The sequence below is a fragment of the Dendrobates tinctorius genome, unplaced genomic scaffold (genome assembly GCF_039654945.1).
Source record: "Dendrobates tinctorius isolate UK_male_01 unplaced genomic scaffold, ASM3965494v1 ptg000332l, whole genome shotgun sequence".
Classification (NCBI taxonomy): Eukaryota; Metazoa; Chordata; class Amphibia; order Anura; family Dendrobatidae; genus Dendrobates; species Dendrobates tinctorius.
The window spans coordinates 17,076,090-17,096,285 of NW_027361998.1; the positions used below are offsets into that span (position 1 = coordinate 17,076,090).

Genomic DNA, 20,196 nt, shown 5'->3' on the forward strand with positions numbered 1-20,196 from the left:
ACGTACACGGCTGTCCGGTGTACATAAAATTGTCAAGCTCCATGTTTTTTAAGTATACGGACCGACACACGCTGTCGCTCTACAGTTTTGAATGTGATCAAACAGCAAATATATTTAACTGTTTGAAAACTAGACAAAACTAGAAGGTTCAGGTCTGTAAGAACGGAACATGTCCTCGACTTATCCTTACAGAGCGACACACAGATAGCTTCACTGTGGCCGTGATAACAGCCGTTACACGGTACTGAGAGAGGAGCGTGCACGTACACGGCTGTCCGGTGTACGTAAAATTGTCAAGCTCCGTGTTTTTTAAGTATACGGACTGACAGACGCTGTCTCTCTATAGTTTTGAATGTGATCAAACAGCAAATATATTTAACTGTTTGAAAGCTAGACAAAACTAGAAGGTGCAGGTCTGTAAGAACGGAACATGTCCTCGACTTATTCTTACAGAGTAACACACAGATAGCTTCACTGTGGCTGTGATAACAGCCGTTACACGGTACTGTGTGAGGAGTGTGCACCGCTGTATGGTGTGAAAAAATGCACGCTCAGTACCTCACCAGGACAAAAAAAAATTGGGATTGCTTTTAAAAAAGCAGTTTGCAGAGCAGTGGGTAAACAGCAATGCAGCCGTCAGGAAGCCTTAGAAGGCAGCCTAACAACCAACACCGCTGATCCAGAAAAATATAGCCTCCACTTGCACTGCACACACAGTGACTGGTGTGTTGTACAGGCAAAATCGCTAGCAGCAGAAGCAGTTTTTGGTGTCTTCTTCCCTGCCTAACGCTCTCCCTACAAAATCATCAGCAGCAGCTCTCCCTATTCTGAGATCAGCATGAGTAACATGGTGGTCGGCATGCACACCCTTTTATACCCCCTGTGATGCCCACCAAAGCAAGCCAATCACTTGCATGCCCTTCTGAAAGATGGTGGTGACCCCTGCCTATGTCATCACGTTGCCCACAGTGTCCGTGGATCCTGATTGGCTGAAAAAGAGCGCAAACAAACTTTTGAAACGCGACTTTGGCGCTTAAGTCGCCGACCTCATGGCAGACCTCATCCTAGGGTCGGGTTTCGTTTCATGAAACCCGACTTGGCCAAAAGTCGGCGACTTTTGAAATTTTTCGACCTGTTTCGCTCAACTCTACTGCTAACTATTTCTCTATTTTAGATCTCACCAGTGGGTATTGGCAGGTTCCCGTGGCAGAAGCAGACAGAGAGAAGACAGTGTTTACGGCCCCAATGGGCCTCTGCGAGTTTAACTACATGCCATTTGGGCTCTGTAGTGCACAGGAGATGTTTCAGCGGTTAATGGAATGCTGCCTATGACATAAAAACTTTGAAACCGTTCTGCTGTACCTGGATGGCATCATCGTCTTTTCCAAAACTATGATGACCACTTTAAGCACCTGGCCGAGGTGTTCGAAGCCCTGTCCAATTTTGGCTTGAAAGTAAAGCTGTCCAAATGTCACCTTTTGAAGCCCAAAGTGCAGTATTTAGGCCATATGGTAAGCGCGGAAGGTGTGGCACCAGACCCTGACAAATTCGCCGTTATCCAGGATTGGCAAAGACCCAGCACCATGACGTTGGTATTGTCAAGTTGTTTGCTTGCGGGGAGACGAGAGTATCTCGGCATCCCCGGCCACCCCCCACATAAGTAAAACCCGCTACGCCGATCACCAAGACACTGAGACAGGTAATTTCTTTGGAATTGTAAGGCCACAGCAGCCTTTTATTAAGTCAACAAACAATAACAACATACTATGAATGACATAAATACAATAACTTGAATACTGAGGAGGAGTCCTTGAAGCCACAAGATCTAGGTGAAGTAGCCCGAAATGCTGTGAACAAAACCCATCATATTGCTCCCAGCCGTTACCCCACAAGCTCAGGAGCACCAACACACCAAGTTATATTGTCCACTAAGCTACTTGGGGATCCGCCCACTTCAGTCGGAAACTCCCCATACACCTTTCACCAGATCACCACCAACACACCTTTGAACGGAGGAGACCCAATACACTGAGTCTCCAAAACCAACTTCCAACCAACTCCAAGGACTCCCCCCCCCCTCAGAATCGCCGTGACCCAAAATAGCTTGACCTTCCACTTTCAACAAAGTACAGGGAGGGAGGGCGGGACTGCTTTTTCATTGGAAGAGCGGGAAATGTAAAGGAGGGACGTCCCCAACGTCCCCTTATATACCCATGACGCCCACCTTATTAAAAGGCACTCCCCCACCAAACCTTACCACCCCCCCGTCATGTTGGCCTCCGCCCACGCCTCGTATTGGGAGGGTGGGAGGCTCGGCTCTAGCCATTTCTTTCATGAAGTGCATCAGTTTCTTGGGTTGGTGGGCTACTACCGGAGATTCATCAAGGGCTTCACCAAAATAGCCACACCCCTGCAAGACCTACTAGTGGGCCAACCCAAAAGGCCAAGAATAAGAGTCCTCTGTTCGAGTGAAACAACAGGATAGAAGAATGCTTGACCCGATTGAAATTGGCTCTCATGGGAGATGAAGTCCTGGCCTATCCTGACTATAACTAACCATTTGTACTTTAGACTGACGCTAGCAACGTGGGATTGGGAGCAGTGCTGTCACAAATGCAGAAAGGCAGAGAGAGAGAGTGATTGTCTACACCAGTAGGAAGCTTTGTCCCACTGAAAGGAACCCCAACAACTGCAGTTCCTTTAAATTGGACTTCCACGCCATAGTCTGGGTGGTAACGGAGCGCTTCAAGCACTACCTGGCTTCAGCAAAGTTTACCATTTATACGGACAATAATCTGCTAACCCACCTTGAAACGGCAAAGCTGTCTGCACTGGAGCAGCAATGGATGGCCCGGCTGTCCAACTACGAGTTTATCATCAAGTACCAAGCGGGGCATAAGAACACTAATGCTGATACTATATCCAGGATGCCCAATTTACCAGAAGGGGGAGAAGACCCAGAAGAACTCGAAGAAATCGAGTTACCAGCCTTCCAGCGTCCCGGTGCGGCCAAGTGCTCCCAGGGTATGAGGAACAAGCGATACATCATGCAAGAGGCCACGTTTAACCCACTGCCCCGCCATGAGTGGGCAGAGACACAGGATAGCAACCTGGCAGTCCACCTATTAAAGGAGTTGCTGACACAGGCTGACTCACACCCTGGTCCAGATACTCCACAGGAAGCACAGCAGTTGTAGAAGGAAAAGGGCAAGCTGTGTGCAGAGAATGTGGCCCATGCAACCTGAGCAGGAAAGACCATAGCAGCCAGGGAGACCCATTACAGCCAATCATCACGAAGCAGCCACTTGAACTGATAGCTTTGGATCATGTGAAGTTGACTCTGAGTAGGAATGGCTGCACCTACGCTCTGACCATCGTTGACCATTACTCGAGGTTCTTGGTAGTCGTGCCTCTCAAAGACCAAACAGTGAAGACAGCAGCCAAAGCGTTTCAAGAATACTTCTCGACCGCACGGTTACCCTGAACAAGTGCTCACCGACCAAGGCCCAGCCTTTGAGGCAGAAGTGTTCCAGAAGTTCTGTAACCTGTATGGCTGCAAGAAAATCAGGACGACGCCGTACCATCCACAGACAAATTGCATGTGCGAGAAGATGAACAAGGTGGTAATTGACCTGTTGAAGACCTTGCCTCTAGAAGAGCAAAACCTGTGGCTATTGAAGTTGCCAGATTTGATGGATCTATACAATCATATCCCTGTAAACTCCACCAACTGGACCACGGCCTATCTGATGAGGGCAAGACCTGGCAAGTTACCCATTGACTTGGATATGGGAGTTTTAACACCTGAGACGACATCACCCGATGCAGACTGGGATATGGAGTGGCAGCAACAATACCGCAAAGTGCAAGAATGCACTGGTCCCAGGCAAGACAGAGGCAGGAAAGAAATTATAATAAGCATGCCCTTGCAGTTCCCTTGTCACCTGGAGAACAGGTACTCAGAAGGAAAAAAAACAAGTTAAAAAACTAGACAATCAGTGGGAGGCTGTGCCATACACCATTTTACCTTCAGACTTTGATAACACCAAGGTGTGCCTCATCAGTAAAGGTGGAGGAGAAACCTCAGCGGCAGTGTCAAGGGATCATCTTAAACGTGCCCTGACCAACTAAAGGAAAGGATTGAAGACCAAGACATTCCTCAGCCCGTGGAAGAGGTGTAGGAAAAGGTCAGCACTGAACTCGGCGAGTTCCCTACAAATTGGACAAGGGTAAACCAGGCCATAGTTGTGCCCATCTTGACCGTTCCCCAGCTAGTAGCGCCAGAAAGGGATACAACTAAAGACCAGCCTGAAGACCAGCGGGCTCAAGCAGCAGATGCCACACCAGCAGTGGAGCAAGAAAATTTAACCCCTGCCAGCGGCAAATCTGTCATGCCCACAGTGAGCATCAGTGGTCATAGAAAATCAGGTATACTCGTGCTACGTAGAGTCACCCGTAGCGTAGCCAATAGAGAACACACTAGACCTGTGGTAGCAAGCACAGTGTATCCGGTTAGATAACTCACTAGCAATACCAGTGCTATGAAGGTCTAGCCGTAGTACCCAATATCAAACCCCCATAAGGTTCCGCATGTAAGTAGATTGTGTAAATAAGATATGTAAATATGTAATGTAAATACGTAACCGTCAAGCATATGAGCCTACAGAGACTCTGTAAGAACTCTTGAGCAATCCTACTTTACTTGACTTAATGAACGATTGGGTCTCTGGACTCGTGACTAGGACAATACTTGTATATAGTTACTCAACTGGCTCAGGAGTGAACCATGGACAATGATACAAAGATTAGTTATCACCAGGACTATTTTGGAGCTTTGGTTTTTGTAATTTTTATTTTTTAAATCTTGTAAATAGTTATGATTGCTCACTTGTTAATATGCTATAGTTCCACAGTTGGGGAGTACTGAATTTAACAAGAGGGGAATTTGGCACCCCAGGACTCTGGTTGCCACAGTGGCATTGCCTCCCTCACAGGGGGTGATGTCATGCCTGGAAGCAAGGAGGGGTCCCCTTACCAGGTAACACCGGCATCCAACACTTTTCCTGACTCCAGGCCAGAAGGGGGAGCTCTAACACCTCATTTCAGGGGAGCTTCCCTATAAGTTATGGCATGGAAGTGGGGTTAGGCAGTCTGAGTCAGAGAGATAGCAGTGAAGGAGGAAGAGGGAAGTCGAGGAGAACCTGGGGAGTGGAGCTGTAACCAAGCTCACCCCAGAGCTGAGTGCTAGAAACCGGACACCGGAGTCCGTGGCTGCGCGGGTACAAAAGTCCCAGCAACTAAATCTGGAGGGCAGGGGACTGCACGTCTCCTGGCCCCATCAAACACCTGTCGGCACAGCAGCACCCGAGAGCCTGGACAAGAAGGAACAGAGGCCCAAGCATAGCTTTAGGCAGCAAGGACCTCAGAGGACAGTGCAATAGGAAGGCCTCCAAACCCATCTGTCTTAGTGGATCCTAAATTACTTCCAGGCTGCCCAGATCTCCATTACCATCTGTTATCAGTGCTCTGGTCTGCACCTCGAACCATCAAGTAAAGGTAAAGGAAACCACAACCCCTGAGTCTTGAATCATTCCTCACTCCCACAGTCCTGCACCTCAATGTCAATGATCCCTTATAACAACAGTACCGGTAGCCCTGGGGCCCCGCTCCACCTGTGGGGAGCAGAACTATCCTAGCTGCGTGACCATCGGCCCCAGTGGACTCCTTAAGCAGCGTTAGCCATCCATTGCCGAACACCACAAGTGGCGTCACGTTAAATCCCCTATAAACTTTTTCTCAATATTTTATTGTACGCCCAGGGCCACGGACTGGGTCCCTGCTGCCGTGACAACCCCCGGGAGAACTGTCTGGCCCGGACCGAGTAACCCATGGCCCTAGTGGGTGACGCAATTGTTCAATAAAATTTGTTGTTAAATTTCTCCTGAATACGCCGATACCCATTATGTGGAAGAAAACCACTTTTTGGGCACACGGCAGGGCTCAGAAGGGAAGGGGCGCCATTTAACTTTTTGAATGCAAAATTTGATGGAATAATTAGTGGACACCATGTCGTTTTTGGAGAGCCCCTGATGTGCCTAAACAGTGGAAACCCCACAAAAGTGACACCATTTTGGAAACTAGACCTTTCAGAGAACTTATCTAGATCTGTGCTGAGCATCTTGAACCCCCAGGTACTTCACAGAAGTTGATAACGTAGAATCGTGAAAATAAAAAAATCATATTTTTCCCACAAAAACTTTCTTTTGGTCCAACATTTTTTATTTTCACAAGTTAACAAGAGAAAAAGGACCCCAAAATTTGTTGTGAAATTTCTTCTGAGTATGCAAATACCCCATATGTGGTTAAAAACTACTGTTTGGGAGCACAGAAGGGCTCAGAAAGGAAGGAGTGATGTTTTGGAGCACAGATTTTGATGGAACGGTCTGTAGGTGTCATGTCGCGTTTGTGGAGCCTCGGATGTGCCTAAACAGTGGAAAACCCCAACAATTGATTCACAATTGCAGTCTCGAAGATTAGATCAGAGGTGAGAGGAGAACATGTGGCCACCAGCCTCGGCCAGAGGTGTCAACACCTATCTGTTACTCCCATGGGGTCTACAAAAAGGAACAACAGCGGGGAGATTGCTTCAAGCTCCTGTTGATTCTCGGTAGTGGACAAGGCCACGGGGTTGCTATAAGCAGTGGTTAACCAAGGTGTATGCAGTGCAATGCTTTAGAACTGTGACAGACAGCAGAAAGTGAAAGTACCATGGGAGGAACTTAGTAAAAAAAAAAGTAAAAAAATTGTAAAAATATTTTTTTTAATCACAAAATAATAATAAAGATCTAAACAAATGTAAACAAAAATGGTATTGCTGAAAATGTCATCTTGTCCCGTACAAAATAAGCCATCATACAGCTCAATCAACAGAAAAGTATAAAAGTTACAGCTCTCAGAATAGAGGGATGCAAAACTATTTTTTCTATAGAAAAAGTTTCTTTGGGTAAAAGCGCCAAAACATAAAAAAAGCTATATAAGTGGAGTATCGCTGTAATTGCACTCACCTGAAGAGTAAAGCTGTCATCAATTTTACCACATGTGGAATGGCATAATCCGCCCCCCCCCAAAAAAAAACAATTCCTGAATTGATGGTGTTTTCTCATTCTGCCTCCCAAATATTGGAATAGAAAGCAATCAAAAAATGTCATGTGCCCAAAAATGGTAACAGTAAAAACATCAACTCATGCCGCAAAAAACAAGCCATCACATGACTCTGTTGGCAGAAATCTGAAAAACTACAGATCTTGAAATAAGGCAATGCAAAAACTTGTTTTTGCAAAAAACACCTCTTTTAGTGTGTGACATCAGCCAAACATAAAAACACAATATAAATCTGGCATCACTGTAATTGCACCGACCTGAAGAATTAAGTCACCTAATCACTTATACCACATGAGGAATGGCTTAAAAAGTAAATAAAGCCATTTCTTCACCTGCTGTTGGTTTGTTCATTCTGCCTCAAAATATTGCAGTAAAGCTCAGCTTACATTTATCTTGCACTCTACGCTGAGCACTTACATTGGAGTTTTCGTGTAAATCTCTGAAATACTTGATTTAGATGGAACCCTCGGCAGAGAACTCTTTTCTCTCTTGTCCTCTATATTTACTAGAGATGAGCTAACTTGTTCAGAAACATTTGACAATCTCAAATTCGGCACAAATGTAGCACATTTGGATTCCTGAGCATTTTCCCTCAAAGTTGGCATAACTTGGGCACAGTTCAGTAAATGATTGCATGTATACTAATGCTTTTGGCTAGGATAGTGGTGCTGACAGGACTCAAACCCAGCAGCTCTTGTGCACCAGGCAGCAGCTCTTCCCTGTGAGCCATTCAGCTCGCTGGACAGTTCCTTCCTAACTCAGACACTAGTACCTCTGTTGCTCCTGATTGTCTCCACCCTGAGTTTCTGATTGGTTCCACCTTGATTGAACACCCTACTTAAACTTGGCATTGCACTTCCTTCCTTGTGATATTATTGAGCTACAAGCCTTTAGTCAAGCTTCCTTTCACCTGCTCCTTCATTCCAAGATTATACTGCTGCTCCTGTGTACTGAACCCTTGGCTATTCATGACTATGCTACCTGTTGTTCCCTTAACTACATTGCTGCTCCTGTGTACCGACTCCTTGGCTATTCCTGACTATGCTATCTGTCGGTGCTGCTCCTAGTGTTTGCAATACCACCATTCCAACCTAGGTCCATGTGCTATGTAATGAACGAGGGGGATGTGTTTGATGAGGTGAGAGGGTGAGTAGTGATGGGAAAGGGGGAGTAGCAATGGACTGTAATTTATTTTTTTAAACTTAATGGGTGGAGAATAAATCAGGGCACAAAAACTATACACAACATCTAGACGCAAGGGCTTCTGTCATATGCTACTGAAGTCACGTGTCCCTCTACATATAACATGTTGTTTGGCTCCATTCTTGTCTGTGTAACAGCGCAGAGAGTTTGCACCTGCTGCTGCAAGCAGTCAGATAGTTAAACAGGTGGTTTATTCTCAGCTAGTTCAGATAGATAGGATCCTGTGTGTAATTGACCTTCAAGCATGTAGCACATTTGAGCTAATATTGTGGTGCAGGCAGGAGGCCACATTTCCTAATCTAATTGTTTGTGCTAATACTGTGGGGCAGGCACCACAGTACATTTCATAATCTAAGTCACTAATGCTAATACTGTGGTACAGGCACCATGCCACATTTCTTAATCTAAGTAGTTTGTGCTAATACTGTAGTGCAGTCACCAGGCCACATTTCAGCACATCAACACTTTGTGTCAATGCTGTGGTGCACGCACCACAGTACATTTCAAAATCAGGTCACATTTCATAATCTAAATTATTTGGGCTAATACTGTGGTGCAGCTTACAGTCCTTTGTGCTGATACAGTTGTGGCCAAAAGTATTGACACCCCTGCACTTCTGTCAGATAATACTCAGTTTCTTCCTGAAAATGATTGCAAACACAAATTCTTTGGTATTATTATCTTCATTTAATTTGTCTTAAATGAAAAAACACAAAAGAGAATTAAGCAAAACATTGATCATTTCACACAAAACTCCAAAAATGGGCCAGACAAAAGTATTGGCACCCTCAGCCTAATACTTGATTGCACAACCTTTAGCCAAAATAACTGCGACCAACCGCTTCCGGTAACCATCAATGAGTTTCTTACAATGCTCTGCTGGAATTTTAGACCATTCTTCTTTGGCAAACTGCTCCAGGTCCCTGATATTTGAAGGGTGCCTTCTCCAAACTGCCATTTTTATATCTCTCCACAGGTGTTCTATGGGATTCAGGTCTGGACTCATTGCTGGCCACCTTAGAAGTCTCCAGTGCTTTCTCTCAAACCATTTTCTTGCGCTTTTTGAAGTGTGTTTTGGGTCATTGTCCTACTGGAAGACCCATGACCTTTGAGGGAGACCCAGCATTCTCACACTGGGCCCTACATTATGCTGCAAAATTTGTTGGTAGTCTTCCGACTTCATAATGCCATGCACACGGTCAAGCAGTCCAGTGCCAGAGGCAGCAAAGCAACCCCAAAACATCAGGGAACCTCCACCATGTTTGACTGTAGGGACCGTGTTTTTTTCTTTGAATGCCTTTTTTTCTTATGTAAACTCTATGTTGATGCCTTTGCCCAAAAAGCTCTACTTTTGTCTCATCTGACCAGAGAACATTCTTCCAAAACGTTTTAGGCTTTTTCAGGTAAGTTTTGGCAAACTCCAGCCTGGCTTTTTTATGTCTCGGGGTAAGAAGTGGGGTCTTCCTGGGCCTCCTACCATACAGTCCCTTTTCATTCAGACACCGACGGATACTATGGGTTGACACTGTTGTACCCTCGGACTGCAGGGCAGCTTGAACTTGTTTGGATGTTAGTCGAGGTTCTTTATCCAACATCCGCACATTCTTGCGTTGAAATCTCTTGTCAATTGTTCTTTTCCGTCCACATCTAGGGAGGTTAGCCACAGTGCCATGGGCTTTACACTTCTTGATGACACTGCGCACGGTAGACACAGGAACATTCAGGTCTTTGGAGATGGACTTGTAGCCTTGAGATTGCTCATGCTTCCTCACAATTTGGTTTCTCAAGTCCTCAGACAGTTCTTTGGTCTTCTTTCTTTTCTCCATGCTCAATGTGGTACACACAAGGACACAGGACAGAGGTTGAGTCAACTTTAATCCATGTCACCTGGCTGCAAGTGTGATTTAGTTATTGCCAACACCTGTTAGGTGCCACAGGTAAGTTACAGGTGCTGTTAATTACACAAATTAGAGAAGCATCACATGATTTTTCGCACAGTGCCAATACTTTTGTCCACCCTCTTTTTTATGTTTGGTGTGGAATTATATCCATTTTGGCTTTAGGACAATTCTTTTTGTGTTTTTTCATTTAAGACAAATTAAATGAAGATAATAATAACAAAGAATTTGTGTTTACAATCATTTTCAGGAAGAAACTGAGTATTATCTGACAGAATTGCAGGGGTGTCAATACTTTTGGCCACAACTGTACTGTGGTGCAGGCACCAGGTAACATTTAATAATCTAAATTGTTTGTGCTAATAATGTAGTGCAGGCACCAGGCCACATTTCATTATTGAAATCATTTGGGATAATATTTTGGTGCAAGTACCAGGAGACATTTCATAATCTAAATCCTTTGTGCTGATATTTACAGTTCCATGTTTCTTTGTTAATAGGTTTATTACTTGCGTAATAGTATAAGGACTTGTATAATTTAAATGTTTCATTGTATACGGCTTAATGTCCTTTTGCAAATACTCCGTAGGTTATTCCTGTATCACCTTGGATATAAATAAGAGTGCGCATTTTGTTCTATGTTTAATAAAATGTATAGGTGTGCGTGCTCTGTATCGTGCTTGATACTGTATGCAAATATGTAGATTGTACATTTTATTTTGTGGTTAATAAACAAATAAAAAATAAATAAAAAAATAAAATAAAAAATTAAATCCTTTGTGGTAATACTGTGGTCCAGCCATTAGTCAACATTTCAGAATCTAAGTCCTTTGTACACATCGTGTGGTCCAGCCAGCAGTATACAGTTCAGCATCTAAAATCTATTGTCCTAACTGTTATGTCCATCCAGGAGTGCACATTTCAGTATCTAAATCCATTTTTCTAATTGTGTGGTCCAGACATCAGTCCACATTTCAGCATCTAAATCTTTTGTGATAATTCTTTGGACCAGCCACACTATCTCAGGAAATAGATTCAGATTGTTAATTTACTGACATGTGACTAACAGGACTGAACCTAGGGTTCTGAAAGAGCTTGTCAAGAGGGGAAGGGTACATCCAACATGAGTGGAAAAAAGCGAGGCCATGGTGGAAGGGTTAATAGTAGTGATGAGCGAGCACTGAAATGCTCGAGTGATCGTTGCTCGGGTCGAGCAAATTGGACAGCTCGGGTGTAAGTCTATGGGAGGCTCCAGCTTTTTTCCGGCTGCCCCCCCCCGGCGGTCTGCAGAGGGACTAGAAATTGTGGAAACCAATGGGAACAGTGTCTAATGACATGGGAACAGCATGGGGAAGACCCCTGGAAGCATTTCTGACTCCCAGGTAAAAGCTGTGAACAAGGTTGTCAGAGTGTTACGCCACTTTTACAGACTCACAATAAAACATACAAAAACAAAATGGATTTTCCTGGGAAATATGTTAAGGAACATCCTTTCCAGGGTAATGACTTGTACATAAGGCAAAATAAATAACCAAAAACAAAATTGCTCCTCCACACCTTGGGCTACGTTCACACTGTCAAAGAAATGGTTAATCTTAGTTTCTATAGACCAGAAAAATAACTGAAAAACAACTTGTAACCCATGACACTATTTTAATTGTTATCATCTGTCTACGTGGTTAGAAAATTCTGCCAAGTGGTCAGTTCCAAAATTCTCTCTTTTCTTAGAATAATGTCTAAAATGTCAAGGCCAAGTATTTTGGCCTGTTAGTATTACCGGATGCAGTTCCATGAATTGTTAAATTGATATCAAGGAACTGCCATATTCCCATCATCCCCAATTAAACACATAATATATCATTTTGTCATATCTGTTATATAACTGTTGTTTTTGCCAACCATCCACCATTTCACAATTGTTACATAATATTACGGAAATTGTCTATATTTGTCTATTTCCTCTTTTGCGATCCTATAAAAGAAGTACCCATCTTAATAAAGAGAGAGATTAACTTAAAAGACAAGCCTCCTGTGTCTTTTTTTTACGTCTCCATTCCTAGGATCCTAGGTAAGAGAAGCTCTAAATGAGCTTTACCCGAGGTTGGTGATTAGAGAAAAAATCCCGGCGCTGACAAACTTGGAGGCCCGTAGCGAGATTGAATTCCCCTTTAACTATCAATTTGGACTGAAAAGGATTGCCTTGCTCTGTCGGGGGGAGAACAGAAAGGAGACCCGGGTACGTGAGCCATTTTGGCTCGCATCCTTTCTTGTCTCCCTAAGACAGGGTAGGTAGGTCAGTCTGTCTGGATCTTTGAATGGGAATCCCCTCGGGTAACAAAAATTAAGGTTTGTTTTATTTTTTTATTTTAAGTTTTTTTTAATTTTTTTTGCTTGTTTTGTTTCTTTTGTTCCTTGGCTTTAATGTAGTTTGTATTGTTTGTGGTTGTATATTTGTATTTGTTTATCTGTCTAAAAATACTAACCATCCTAACATTCTAATTTTGTGTGCTTGATATTGTATTGCCAGTACAAGACCGGGCAACAGATCAGAAGTGCTGCTAAAAATTTTCTTATGAATGATCTTAAATCTTGAAAGGTGTGTGAGTTGAATGGGTGTTATATGTAGAAGGCAGAACTGAAAATAGAAAGTAATGTTGTGTTATACATGTTCCACCCTTCTCACTTTGATTGCTATTCTGGTTTTTCTTTGGTTGGTGGATTATGTTATTATGTGTTTTTGTTGCTCTGCTAGTTGCTAAGTAGTAGAAAGAATAAGCTAAGTAGTAAAAGGATAAGAATTGGTTGATAAATGTCCTGTGATCAGTGTGTTCAAAGTATAGTTATAAAGAGTTTGCAGACAGATGCGACCCCACGTTACTGGAAGACTGAGGGGAAAATCACGGGAGGAGTTGGCTGGTGGGCTGCCATAACCTGGCTTGGATCTGTGAGAGTGTATATTTTGACTATAAATATTCATTTTAGAGTGCCTCGAGATATCCCGGTCAATTGTGAGATAGCAGAGGTATTGCGAAGATTTGGAAGTACAGGAGCCAGTTACTGTCCGGTGGCTTTGAGACACTTTGAGATGAATACTAGTTTGTGAAGTGTACGTGTTACTTGTACATGCCGTGTGAAAGTTGTTTGTGTTCAGTTACGATTTGTCAAGAAAGGGTGAGAAGATTAAGGTCTGATTGGTTTTTGGAAAGAGTACACTTAACGCCAGTTGTTCCTCATCAGTACAGAAGAGCAAAGAAATTGTACCGAGTATTTTCCTGTCATATAGTGCCACACCCTAATGCATTATTGAAAAGTTGGTCATATATCTTAGAGACTAGATGGTACATGCCAAGGTGGCAAGATATAGTCTCACATGAATACTATTTTGATCTCTCTGAAATAGACTCAGGAATAGATTTGACATGCTCAGAGTCTAGTGAAAACTCAGGATCTGATTCTGATGTATAAGGAATATGTACGGCTTGCTTTTGGAATAATATTGTTTGTAGCAACTTATAGTTACCTGTTCTACAAGGTGTGTAGTAGAATCAGGGCAGAACAGAAAGTACAAGTTCAGCTTGTTACTTTAGAAGCAGAGACTGCTGGACATCATAATCGACCAGTGGGATCCTGCTAGATATCGGAACTGAAGATAGGAGTAGCTGACCGTGACGGTTTCCGATATAGACAGTCAGAACTGAAGATAGGAATAGCCGACCTTGACAGTATCTGAAACAGACAGAGCTGAAGATAGGAGGTGGCTGACCTTGACAGCTTCTGATTTAGATAGCTTTTTGCTATGGGCACTAAGTTTACCAGGCTAGGACGAAACACAGATCCAAGATATAAAATGAGGGATCTGGTGCGCTTGGAACATGGGCAAAAAGCGGTTAAAAATGCTACAAAAATTTTAAAGCAAGCAGGGATGCCGGAGAATGGGTGTTTAGACATTGAGAGATGGAAACGATTTAGCAAAGAGCATGATAAGTGGATCGAGAGGCATGGTTATGAGGAACAAGTGGCTGCTTGGATGAGAACGGCTGAGCAGCATGATCCATATTTTAATACTGATAATGATGATGACGAGAGTGAGTTCGCCCAGAATAGAAGAGGGAGAAATCCAACAGCGCAGGGACAAGCAACAGCCCCTCCTTTACAAAGACAGTCTGTGTCCACGGCTCCCTCCGCCCCTTTGAGTGAGAGAGAAGAAGTCTCAGTCAGTGATTCGAAAGTTACAAGTAGTTGTAGCCCTATAAGGGAAAGAATCATTAGTGGAAAGGACATAGAATCTATGTCCACTGAAGCAGCGACGGCTAGTACTGTGCCTTATTTTTCTTCACCATCATTTTTGTCTCCACCAGATTTTCATATGTCAGGACTCCGTTCTGGTCAGATACCAGTGATTTATCAGACACCAGGGACCCCATTTATTCAGTATGTGGGGGAGAGAATGATTCCTCCTGCATCTCCAATGCAGAGGCAAAAGAGCCCCTTTACTTTTGAATCTTCTCCTCCTACATATTCGGTTACAAATCAATACCCTGCACTTCCAAGGGAATCCCTAGATAGTTTTTCCACCCCAATAAAAAGTTCTGGACAGGGAGGACGGGAGGTTTCAGGGGGAAGTGAGGATGATTTTAGATTGCAAATGACACCCAGTCCCTCCCAAGGTAGTTCACAGGTGGCTAAGCTAAAGTTGATTAGGGAAAATAATGAGTGGAGATGTGAGGACAAACACCAGCAAAGTGAGGATACTCAGGGTTATTCAAATAGAGCTATGAGATCCCTTACTTGGATTTGTAATAGGTGTAATAAGCCACAGGAGAAAGGGAAGATAGAATGTGATTTTTGCAGTAGGGCTGAGAGAAAAGCCACAGTCAGCAGCTTCCCTGTGATAACTCAGACTACGAGCAGACCAACAGATGACGGAGAGGATGAGGGAAAAGTAGATACCACTACGTGGTATAAGCCATGGAGTAGATCTGAACAGTTAGCCATGGCAACCAGCTTCCCCGATCCTTACAAGAATCCCTTAGGATTCTATAGAGCAGTAGAAGGGGTAGCTGATAATTATGACGCAGCCTGGAATGATCTGGAACCACTGTGTCGAATATCGGCTGGAGTGCCTTTGCTTGAGAAGGTGAGGGCAGTCCCGGCAGATGTTAATACGATACGTGAAGTTCCAGAGGATAAGAAAACTAGAGAATCAGGGCGACAGTTTATAGCAAGGTTACACGTAGTAGCCAAGCAGCTAACAGAAGAGTTGACCTCAGGGTTGCCTGAAGTATTTCAAGAACCAGATGAACCTATTGACAAATTCCATGCAAAGTGCGCAGCAGCGTTCACAGACCATGACTATGACCTGAAAAATCCTAGGGAAGCTAGGTTTCTGAAAAGCATGTTTATAACTGGATTAAGAGAGGACTTGAGAGCTGAAGTGATGAAAGTAAGACCTGAATGTGTATTTGCTACCTTGGAAAATTCTCTTCCCGTATTCCGGGGGATAGAAGCCCAAATTAATAATCGCAAAGCAAAAAAACAGCAGAAGCCGGTGCCTGTCATGGTAAATATACCTCCTGATGCCTTTAATAATGCTGTCAGAACTGCGGTCCAAGCATCAGGCATACATAACAGAGCTGCGGGAGGAGACAGAAAAAGGAGAGATGGGGTAATAGACCCAGAGGAGTGCAGACGGAGAGGGCTTTGCTATGAATGTGGCCAGAGAGGGCACCTCAAAAGGAATTGTTTCAGGAATAGAACAACTAACCCAGAGCAGACTCGTGTTTCACTGGTAGCAACTGATGAGGCAGGAAATTTGTCAGATTAGGAACTTGGCAGCCCCCAATATGATTCTGTAATAGTGGTTCCCCCTAGGGATGGTCCAAGGGCCACAACCCAATTACAACTTCCCAATGGGAAGCAATTGAAATGTTTAATTGATACGGGGGCGAGCCGTACTATTATAAGAAAACAAGATATGCCACAACGATTCATGACAGGGAAAACGGTGAAGGGAATAGGAGCAGAGGGAGTGGTTCATCCTTTGTATGAGACAGAACCTATGAATGTACGAATAGCTCAGACTACTGACTTATGTGTCCGACTGTTGGTATCGGAAAAATGCCCCCTGAATTTGATAGGAGCTGATATTCTGAATGCTGTCAATGCAATCATTAAATTTGGAAAAAAGGGAATTACTGTTTCAGGCCCTTTATCGGAAGAAGCCCTATCCCTGGTGATGTCCATGATGCGGTTAGAAGAACAGGAAAAACAACAGGTTGGGCAAGATGAGGAGATACTGCAGATGCTTGAGCAAATACCAGCTGCACTATGGGTAAAAGATAAAACAGATGTGGGTTTGTTAAAAATAACACCTGTTTCTATTAAGTTGAAACCAGGAGCTGTACCAGTACGTATCCGACAATATCCGCTGAGTAAAGAACAAACTGAGGCTATTTCTGCACAGGTATCCACCTATCTGAAGGCAGGTATACTAAAGGAGAAAAAATCCATTTTTAATACACCTCTTTTTCCGATAAAGAAGAAGCAGACTGTGGCAGGACAACCTGCGGTGTACCGGATGGTACATGATTTAAGGGAAATTAACAAACTAATGATAGTGGACATACCTATTGTGCCAAATCCTCATACCTTGTTGAATCAGATTCCAAGTAATGCAAAATGTTTTACTGTTATTGATCTAAGCAATGCCTTTTTTTCGGTGCCAATTGACGAAGAAAGCCAAATGCTGTTTGCTTTTACACATGCTGGCAAGCAGTACTGTTGGACACGACTGCCTCAAGGGGGAGCTACTTCCCCTTCTGTATTTTCCGAGGCAATGGCAGGAATCCTTCTTTCTTGGCACCCTGAAAGGGAAGATGTGCAGTTGATACAGTACGTGGATGATTTACTTCTTTGTACCCCAGATAGGCAAGTGTGTCTAAAGGAAACTGCTTCATTACTGATATTCTTGTATCATGAAGGATGCAAGGTGTCAAAGGACAAATTACAGATAGCGAAGGAAAAGGTCATTTTCTTGGGACATTGCACTTCATTCCAATTAAAACATATAACTTTACAGAGGAAAAAGGCCATAAGCCAAGCCATTGAGCCCACCTCAAATACTGCACTGAGAACATTTTTGGGATTGATTGGTTACTGCAGAGAATGGATTCCTGCTGCATCGCAAATGATGCAGCCTCTCTTTGACGTGTTATCCGCATGTAATAAAGGGCAGCCGTACCAGCTGACCTCGGAAGCCAAAGAGGGGTTCCAAAATCTGAAGGAAGCCATCGTCTCTGCACCGGCCCTAGGAATCCCAAACTATGGCCTGCCTTTCCGTTTGTACTGTCATGAATCAGGGGGACATGCTAAAGGGGTGCTTACACAACAACATGGAGGGAAGCATCGCCCCCTAGGATATTATTCAGCCAAACTTGACACAGTAGCACAGGGAGCACCAACATGCATCAGAGCAGTCGCAGCTTGTGCAATGCTGAAGGAAAAAGTTGCAGACTTGGTGCTAGATAATCCCTTGGAAATTCTGGTACCACACTCTGTGCAGGAGCTGCTGCTCCAGGCAAGGACAAAACATTTGTCCATGAATAGGTTAACAAAGTATGAAGTGGCTCTGCTTACACCCCCAAATGTGACTATAAAAAGGTGTACAGTTCTGAACCCCGCTACTTTGCTGCCAGATACTGATGATTCAGGATTAATTGAAGCTCAGCATGACTGCTTTGAGCTCATGGAGGCAGAAACACAACCACTTGCCAATGTGCAAGAGACACCAATTTCTAATGCAGACTTAGAGTTGTACGTAGACGGATCACGGTATTATCAAAATGGTGTACCTCACACAGGATATGCAATTGTAGATCAGCATGAGGTGGTGAAGAGTGAAGCACTGCCGGCCGAAATGTCTGCACAGGAAGCTGAATTGAAAGCACTCGCTGAGGCGTGTGTAATCGCTGAACATTTGACAGCAAATATCTTCACAGATAGCCGCTATGCATTTGGCATATGCCATGATTATGGTCCCATATGGAAGAGCAGAAAGTTTGTTGGTTCCTCTGTTAAACCCATTAAAAATGCAGAATTGGTGGCCCAGCTCCTTAGAGCATTGGAGCTGCCTAAGAAAGTTGCTGTAGTAAAAGTGCAAGCTCACACTAAGGAGCGCACTAAGGAAGCCGAAGGTAATAACCGAGCTGATATTGCAGCCAAGGCTGCTGCTTTATTCCCTCTTCCCGCAGGAACATACACTGTACAGGTGTCGGGGGAGGTGGATCTACAATTACTTCAGAACCTGCAAGATCAGGCCTCTGCACCAGAAAAGGAGGGATGGCAAAGGCACTCAGGTGCGAAGGAAGAAGATGGATTGTGGAGAGTGGATGATAGGTATTGTTTGCCCAGGGCATTGTACCCTATGATGTGCTCCCTCTCCCACGGAATAACCCATCAATCCAAGGATGGAATGGTAAGTCAGGTAAAAGCAAGTTGGGTCGCACCAGGGTTCCATTATGCTGCTGCAAAATTCGTACAGGGATGTGTAATCTGCGCATGCCACAATGTGGGAAAAACAGTAAAGGTGCCACTAAAGTGCACCCCAAGGCCATTGTACCCTTTTCAGCGACTGCAGATTGATTTCATTCAGCTTCCTAGGGTAGGCAACTATGAATATGTGCTGGTATGTGTGGATCTTTTCTCAAATTGGCCAGAAGCATGGCCTTGTGCTCATGCAAATGCACGTACTGTGGTTAAAAAGTTGATATCAGAAGTTGTTTGCAGATTCGGAGTACCAGAGGTAATCGAAAGTGACCGAGGTAGTCACTTTACTTCACAGGTGTGCCAAGGAATCACTCGAGCCTTGGGGATAGAGCAATCTTTTCATACTCCCTATCACCCTCAGAGTAGTGGCAGGGTGGAAAGGTTAAATGGTACACTGAAATTGAAAATTCAAAAGGCAATGGCAGAGACAGGTAAACCATGGACTGAGTGTCTTCCCATTGCATTGTACACTGTTAGGGTAACTCCCAACCGAAAGACAAGTTTAAGTCCATATGAAGTGTTGTTTGGGAGCCCTCCCAAGACAGGATTGTACTTTCCCCAGCAGATTCAGGCCTCTCATTCAAATATGTAGGCGCGTTACAACAGGTGTTACAGCAAATTCATGCGCGTGTTTTCAGTTCCCTTCCAGATCCGTCCTCCTTATCAGGCTCACATGATCTTAAGCCTGGAGATTGGGTGGTGACGCGAAAGCATCTAAGGAAAAGTCTGGATCCTCGCTTTGAAGGACCCTACCAGGTCCAGCTGACCACGCCTACATCTGTTAAGCTGGAGGGAAAAAACACCTGGATTCACGCTTCTCACTGCAAGAAGTTCCACAGAAACTAAGAAGGATGGAATTTGGGAAGTACTATCCATTCTTGCTCCTCACTGTGATGTCGTCTATGCAATGTAAAAAAGATAATGATGTTTTTGAACCATGGGATAGTGATGTATCAAAACAGTGGGCTAATAAATTTGTCCAGTACCATAGCTATATTGCCCAGGTCCGAAATTTATCCAATTGTTGGATTTGTTCTCATGCCCCCATTGCTGCAAAAACTATGCCATATTTCGTAACTCCACTAACAGAGGAGGAGCTGTTCAGGGGAGGGTGTTGGGAAATGCGGGCCCTTAATCTCGCTGAACAACAGAGTCAGACCTCTGCTGCCTTGCCTATTACAGGTTGGACAAGGCAGCCATGGTTTCAAATAAATCTCACTAGGAGACAGGAACCTGTAGATAAACGGCCGATCAATCTATTCGAATTTAAGGAATATGATGGAAACTGGGGAAACAAGGCTACTGATAAAAATTATATAGGGAAAGTGCCCGATCAGAAGCTAAAACTTAGCTTTGCAGTAAAAACTCCCTTTTCTCTGGGAGATAAACA

The 20,196-nt window shown here is 43.9% G+C and overlaps 1 long non-coding RNA gene across 1 annotated transcript; it reads left to right on the top strand.

Moving 5' to 3' along the window:
* The first annotated feature begins 12,273 nt into the window (after positions 1 to 12,273).
* On the top strand, positions 12,274 to 19,796 carry LOC141074374 (uncharacterized). Its single transcript, XR_012227186.1, has 2 exons — positions 12,274 to 12,330; positions 19,445 to 19,796. It is a non-coding gene; the product is annotated as an uncharacterized lncRNA (long non-coding RNA).
* Positions 19,797 to 20,196: the final 400 nt, after the last annotated feature.